Raw genomic sequence first — 7,595 nt, 5'->3', positions numbered from 1 at the left:
AAAGTTTATGCTTTTTTAGATCGATGTTGTGATGAATTATTACTTGTCCAGAGAAGTTATATGATAAAGCTTTATGATAAAATTTGTAGCTCTTATAATAATTTGCATGATGCAACTATGTCTGTATTTTGTTTTTATCGACACCTCTCTCTCCAAACATGTGGACATGATTTTCATATCGGCTTTCGCTTGAGGACAAGCGAGGTCTAAACTTGGGGGAGTTGGTACGTCCACTTTGCATTATGTTTTTCTATTGTTAGTTATAATGTTTTTATGCATAATAACACTCTATGGAGTAATTCTAATGCATTTTCTCTCATAATTTGCAAGGTTTACACAAAGAGGGAGAATACCGGTAGCTGGAATTCTGAGCCTGAAAAAGCTATGTCAGAGATACCTATTATGCACATCTCCAAATGAGCTGAAATTTTATGAAGAATTATTTTGGAATCTCTCCCTAATAATAATAAAGCACGGATTGAATCTCCGGGTTCACCGTCGCGGCATTTTTACACAAAGGTTCCTATGGTTTTTAGCTATTCAACCCGCACTCCTCATAAAAAGTCAACACGAACCGGTACGTGCGAGAGAAAGAAAAAAAATTAAACGGCAGTGTCTCCCGATCTGATCTCCAGTTTCTCAACCTTCACCCACGGCCTTCCACAGTCGTCGCACCTCCTGCCACATCCCGCCGCCGCGCGCCACCACCGCCTACCCCGTCGCCGCGCCTACCCCTATCTCCGGATCGACGCGGGTAACCGAGTGTGCGGGTGCTAGGTGGTTCTCCCGCTCGGTCAGATCAAGTGAAGTCTACACAGGGCGGCGGTGGACGGGCTAGACGTGCGGAACGATGGGGCATACGGATCCAGGCGAGCGGCCGTGCCGCCGCCCTTTCATGTACCAGCATACGCACGCGTGGGTTGTTTCTCTGTTGTTGGTCGGTTGCAGGAGGTGGCCGGCGTCGCCCCAGTTGTCAAATCCCATAGCCGGTCGATCTCAACCGCGTGTTGCTGCTGTAAATGTCGAGGCCGAGGCCATGCATTGTCGTGAGATGGAGCGGCGGAGAACTGAGGCCCGCCGGGTGCTGGAGTAGATTCTTTAGACAGTGGAGTTGAGCGACCCACTCATCCATGCCAGATGCGCTTAAGTAAAGCCAGGGATCCGATCCATCCATCTCAGAGCGGATGAATCAACAGAGTATCCATCTGGTCCAACAAGTGAATTTAGGCGATTAATTAGCATGAGCATACGAGCTCTTGTGCAGATGTATTTTAGGTGTATACAGGTTCAGGTAGTCAACTCTTCATTGACCAATCACCCAGCTCTGAGCTATTCCAACCTTCCATAGCCACCACCACCCCTAAGCACCGCAGCAGAGCAAGGCTGCGCTGCGGCGACTTCATCCCCGGTAAGCAGTGGATCCCTTTCTTGGAGTTTGCATTGTTGTCTGCTTAGATTATTCACCGTATCCCCCATCAAACCTGTGCTACTTTTAGGTTCCTCCGTTCATGATTTCCTCTATTATAATGTCATCTCCGGTCAAAGTGTTAGCATGATAGAATGAAATTTGAAATTCGTTAGTGGTTTCATGTTGGCGAATCAGCCTGGGCTAGATCACATCTTGTGCTGAAACTGCCCACGTTTGTTCATTACTATATTTCAAATTATCAGTAAGGTCTATTTGTGCTTGTCCATAGTTGATCAAAAGGTAAAGCTTCACTACTGCTATTGTTGTTGTTGTTGTTGTTGTTGTATTTTACCCATATATCCATTTGCAATCAGCATCCATTTTTTCCTTCAAATGGATAAACGTTGCCTTAATATTGCAGGATACCAGTCTTATGATGCTGCTTGGTCTTGCCTCGGACATCTATTTTTCAAATGCCCGTTCAGTAAGTCATGTTGGGAGAAACTTTGTGTTAGATGGCTTGATCTGAATAACAGATTGGAATTGTTGCACGCAGCGAAAAGAAACTGGACTGGACATATGTTCATGGAAGTGTTTGTGGTGGCAGCATGGAGTATATGGAAAGAGAGAGCTGCTAGACCCTCTTTTGGTTTGTACTTTGACCTCTCCTCCCCCTCCCCTGCTAACTTCTCTATGTAAATATTGTACTTTATCTTTGACGCTCTGATCTAATACAAAGGTCAGTGGTGGGGTTCCCCCACTGTCGAAGGTTCTCAAAAAACAGTTTTCTAGATGATAGTTTTAGGTCTGTTAGTATCTTGGTCTGAGTGATGTTATTGTCTTCGTTAAGACCAGTCGAGCCCCTGATTTTCATCAAAGTCGCTCTCAAAGACATGGCCACATTTGTACACTTTATTAAAGTTTGGCATGGTTTTATTTTAATAAATGGGTGCTCCACTCTATTATGTACCTTGTGTTCTTTTGTGATAACAGGATTTTATTGTTGGATAACCCTTCAATTGATGAATCTGGCGAGCTGTGCTCTTGCAGATTACTAATACAGTGACAATCCTTCAGATTTAGGGGATACAATGTCGGATTACATTCTGCGGACGTATTGAAGGCAAAAAAAATTGCGGTGGAGGTATAACATGCTACCACTTCATCAGTACATAACCAACTTCCATTCTTTATAAATAGCAACATTTAAGAAGTTTTTCTGTCATTGGAGAATCTGTTTTGGTCTTTGTTTCTAAATGGTGACCAAAGATATTACTGTGATGATCTGTAACAATAAGGATACCAACTGATCAATTGGTTATTCTGTGAAATGAATTTTTACACTTGGCATCTGTGCTCAACCAGTTAAGAAAATTGTTTTTGCTGTATAAAATTAGATTATTTTGCAAACTATTTTCACATTAGTGAGCACATATTAGATTGTTTTCACCCGTTGCAACGCACGGGCATTTTTGCTAGTATATAATAAATATTGGAGAAAAGAAATACCAGAGGGGGGTTGCCAGGTGCGCACAAGACACCAGGGCACGCTAGGCCCCCCAGGTACACCCTAGTGGGTGGTGGGCAGCCTAGCCCACCTCCGGTGTTGTCGTGGAAAACACGGCCACCTATGGGGCCATCGGCCCCTTGTGGTTCGGCAGGGGGAAGAGCACATTTCACAAATAGCGGAGAGCATAGAACAATACGGCAACGATCACATGAGCATTTTTTACCCAGGTTCGGGCCGCCGCAAGGCGTAAAACCCTACTCCTGCTTTGGTGGATTGATGAGGGGACTGTCGTGGAGATGCAGCGCTCTTGCCCGGCAAGGTTGCCTCGGGACGGGAACAGCTACGCGCGTATGAGTGTACAAAGGTCTGAATCCATTCTAAGGTAGCCACAACTCTCCTTTTATAGGTCAAGGGGTCACCACAATGGCAAATCGGTCATGACATACTGATTAGATAGCGAACAGTGCTATCATACCTAACTCTGCAGACAGGACAAGGTGCATTAAATGCACCGCTTAGTGTCACATCGTGGAGTAGCCTGACAAGCCTTGCCATGCTGTTCCGCCACCTTCTCACCTGCCTGCATGACACGTCTTCGGACGGGTGTCATTTGGAGGTGATTTCCTTCGGAAATGGCTGCCACGCACCAAATAGTAGCCACTTAACCACTTGGGGGCTCGACACCGCATCTATAGGTGACTTGCGTTGCTGTGAGGTGGAGCGGTGGAGTGTTGGTGGGGTAACCTGCCCTCGGTGTTCCTGGCAAGCTTGTCGGGGCAGTCTTGCGTCTTGTCCTTAGGCTAGCCTCAACCTCGCCAGGCTCGCCTGCCCAGCAAAGGAGGTTTTTCCTTAGTGGTATCTATTTCACTTAGCTTGGTCTTGGTCTTCTTGATCTGCCCTTTGACTCCTCAAAGAGCTATTTCTTCTGCTTGGCCTTGTCTTGGATGTTGAGACTTTGTCGGACCGAAGGCATGTTGTCCGTGCACAAGTCAGGGGAAACAGACACCCCTGTTTGTGTACCCTGACAGAAGCCCCCGGGCCTGAGCCATATGTGTTGCTGGGAACGTTGGGTTAGGCCCCCAAATAGTGCACGGACATGTGGCGAAGGAACGTTGTGTGCACAACAATTCGTCATGATGACCAGTCAATCCAACGTCCACTTCGCGCAATTACCGCGGGGCATGGGGTCGTGGGACTATAGCAGTAAATGTAAAATGGTAACTTTCCGAAGAGTCGCACCTTACCCCATGTCTTTCTCCCTTAAAAGAGAAAAACGCAAAGAGGCAGTACTCATCCATCATCTGTCTCGCCCCTCCACCATCTTCTTCCGCAAGCCAAACGACCGCTCTCCCCTTCGCCCACGTTCATCTCTGTCCCCCATCTTGTTCCCTTCCCCCCATCCCCACTACCGCTTGAGGAGATGGGGAAAGAAAACTGCTGCCCCCAAGGGAACGTGGGCGACCACCGCGAAGGAGGTGGTCGTGGAGGGGAGCAAGAAGAGAGCTGCAGAGCTAGACAAGAAGCAAAGGGGAGACGTAGTCTTCTTCCCATCGAATCTGGACGGCGACGCATTGGTTGCAAGGTATGGATATTTGTGGGGGAGGGAGGTTCCAAAGGGGCATGGCGCATGGCGCAACAAGGTCCTGGTGGAGGGAAAAAAGGATCCGTCGGATTCGTACCAATTCTTTTGTGCATAGTTCATCTGCGACCTCTGTCCCTCCTTTTCGGATTTGTTCGAAGCGATGATGGTGATCTATGGATTCCACCTCCTGGACTTCATGCTGAATGCAATGGCGTGCATGGCGATTTTCGCCCACTTGTGCGAGAATTTTGTTGGAGTTTCCCCCAATGTAGACCTGTTCAGGCACTACTTCGTTCCACGGGTGGAGAACAAAGCTCACCGCTCCGGAAATATAAGTTGGATGGCCTCGGGTGGCAAGGGAAAATTGGGATTATCTCTTTGGCCAGCAGTGCGGCAGATGAGAGGAGTGGAGGGCGGATTGGTGCTGGATCCAGGACGATGAGGCCCCAGATTTTTGCCAGGCACAGACGGAGTGCACTGTGCACGACAACGAATGGAGGGAGTTTGGCCTTACCGATGATAGGCTCCACCCGACAATAAACAAGATTGTCCGTCTAAAGGCTGTCGGGCTGACCATTGGGCATGTGAGGGCCGACTTCCTCCGATGACGAATTGCGCCACTTTAGAAGAGGGAAAGGTTTGCCTGGTAGTACGGAGATGATGCGTATAAGATGAGGTTGTACCCTGGTCTGACCAACAATCTATCAGTCTACGGCCGTGCTTGGTTGTGCGAACAACTGTTTGGCAGCCTTGGGTCGTTAAGTTGCCGGCAAGCGTCATCCCGCTGAACGTCAACTCCGCCCAGGATCAACTTTTGAAATGGATGCCAAATTGCAACGCTCATGGAGTTTCGGGTTACTGGCAGTTACCCGAGCTTAACGAAGAGCTTGCGTGGGCCTCTAGCCTAGTGGAAAGGGCTACCAGGGTGGAAACCAATATGTTCAAGCGCACCTCCAAGGTGGATGAGGCGTTCATCAAGAGGCGGGTCGAGGAGGACAAGGCATTCTAGGCCGCCAAAAAGGCAAAGGCCGGGAAAGTGAAGGACGAGGAGAAGGCTGAGGATGAAGGCTCCTCTCACGGCAGGAGAAAGGCGCACGCCTCAGAGGAGGTTGCCGGGGACGATTCTGCCGGGGGCGATCCTACCGGGGACGAGCCTGCCGGGATCGAAGCCTTATATGCTGCGACAGCAGAGTCCGAGTAAGAGGATAAAGCTGAGGAGGCGGAGCAGCCCGGGAGGAGTGGCTCACGGCAGGCCCTCAAGCCCCTGAGCCAATCATGGATCAATGCCCTCGTAGGCAGGCAGCTAGCCGGGGAGCATTGGTTCCCGCTCCTGCACCTGCCGCCAAGAAGGTAAAGAAGACTACCTCTAAGGGTAGCAAGCCGGACATGGTGCGTCGGCAGTCTTCTCGCCTTTTTGGGGCTAAGACCTCTCCCGCCAAGCGTCTGGCAGCCACGGGAGTCGACTCCAGCTCCTCTGACTCGAGCTCCTCGCATAGTTCGTCCTCACCAAAGCCCCCTGCATCTCAGCAGGGCTCGAAGTTGCCGGGAAGTTCGGTTCCCCCGACCCTGAAGAGGAGTAGAGGACCTTTACCACCCATGGAGTTCGAGTTGAGCTCCATGCTTATTGACGAAGAGTAAGGAAAATGTTTCTTATTTCCTTGTTGTGGTTCCTGAATGTTCCCCGATTTGCTGATCGATCTTGTTTGCCACCTTCGGTAGGGAAGAGGAGGAGGAGACCCTCATCCATCGGGTCAAACGGCCCAGGCATGCGAAACTGCCGAAGTCCATGGAGGGTGCGGGTTTGGCGAGAAGCAGCACAATCGATCTGACGCCAAGCCCCCAGCACAGCCCCCAGCTCGAAAGCACATGACTAGTTCCTCCTGCCAAAGGTGATGCAGGAGAGTTCCCCACCTCCTCGGGCAGGGGAGGAGGGGAGGTCTCTCAGGGCGAGTCCTTCCAGGAGGGACCCACTCCGCCTGCCGATCGAGCTGAGGAATTCCCGGCAAAGGCTTCCACGGAAGGTTCCGCCAAGACAATACCATGGTTGCCGGGGAAGGGGACGGTGGTCACGGCCCGGCAACGACGTTGCCAAGGGAATCGAGGCTCCCCCACGGCAGTCATCTCCGGGTAACTCATTTGCTCTCTTGTGTTTTGTTGCTCTTATCATTTTGCTCCATGTCTTTGGCCTACCAATGCTTCCGTATCTTTATCATTGCTTGTTGTCTTCGATTGCAGCCCCTCTGATTGAAGAGCCTGAGCTACCGGAAGAGGTGGCCAACATAGGGAAAGATGTTGCAGAAGAGGCTGCCAAGATTGATGCCGCAAAGGAGCAGGAACATGCTGCCGGTGGCGTTCAGGAGCTCTGGAAGGAAACAGAGAAAACCCTCGGCAGCACGCCATGATCAAGGGTGCTGATTGAAGAGAAACCCCCCCTCCAAACCATAAACCACCTTCCCTCTTTTGGCATCTTGGCGGGGATCCTGCGGCTAGCTTCGAGCCAACTCGTGTTGGTCCTTGCGCAGCCTGGACTTGGAGCCCCCGGTTCATCAGCGGTGACGAGCGTAGAGCTCGATGAAGAAATCCAGCGCATCTTCGCCTTGCTGTACTAGGGGTTGAAGAGGTAGACGAAACCATCGCTGTCTCCATGGACTTGTCCTTCCTGGAGTCCGTGGCGGCAGGTATAAAGAGATGCGGAGCCGGCACAGCCAGAAATGGCAGGCGCTTAAGGAGCAGCGCAATTCTGCCAACCAAGTGGACCAGAAGCTAAGGGGCAAGGGTAGCGAGCTGCGCGAATGGCACGGCAAGCAATTACAAGTTCTATTGCGGCAGCAGGAGACGATCTCCATGGCAAAGGAGGATGTCATTGCCCGGCAGGCCCGCCTGGCGGAGTGCACAACGCTTCTGAACGCCGGAGAGAAAGATGTCTCCTCACGGGAGGAGAACCTCGTGGCCTCCCTCTGTAGCAAGGACAAAGAATTGGAGGGCCTAGTCCGGCAACGCACCAAGGAGCTGGAGGACAAGCACAAGGTGGCCCTCGACGCGCTCTCTAGTGATTCTCCTACTCAGATGAAGAAAGTGGCCGACGACCTTGCCAC

General features: G+C 50.7%; 1 non-coding gene across 1 annotated transcript; it reads left to right on the top strand.

Annotated features, from left to right (window-relative positions):
- The first annotated feature begins 2,679 nt into the window (after positions 1 to 2,679).
- Positions 2,680 to 2,768, top strand: LOC119273817. The gene has a single exon (XR_005134999.1). It is a non-coding gene; the product is annotated as a small nucleolar RNA R24 (small nucleolar RNA).
- Positions 2,769 to 7,595: the final 4,827 nt, after the last annotated feature.

Source organism: Triticum dicoccoides, chromosome 3A (assembly GCF_002162155.2).
Source record: "Triticum dicoccoides isolate Atlit2015 ecotype Zavitan chromosome 3A, WEW_v2.0, whole genome shotgun sequence".
Lineage (NCBI taxonomy): Eukaryota > Viridiplantae > Streptophyta > Magnoliopsida > Poales > Poaceae > Triticum > Triticum dicoccoides.
The sequence above is the reverse complement of the archived record's forward strand: the minus strand, read 5'-3'. Positions and strand labels throughout refer to the sequence as shown.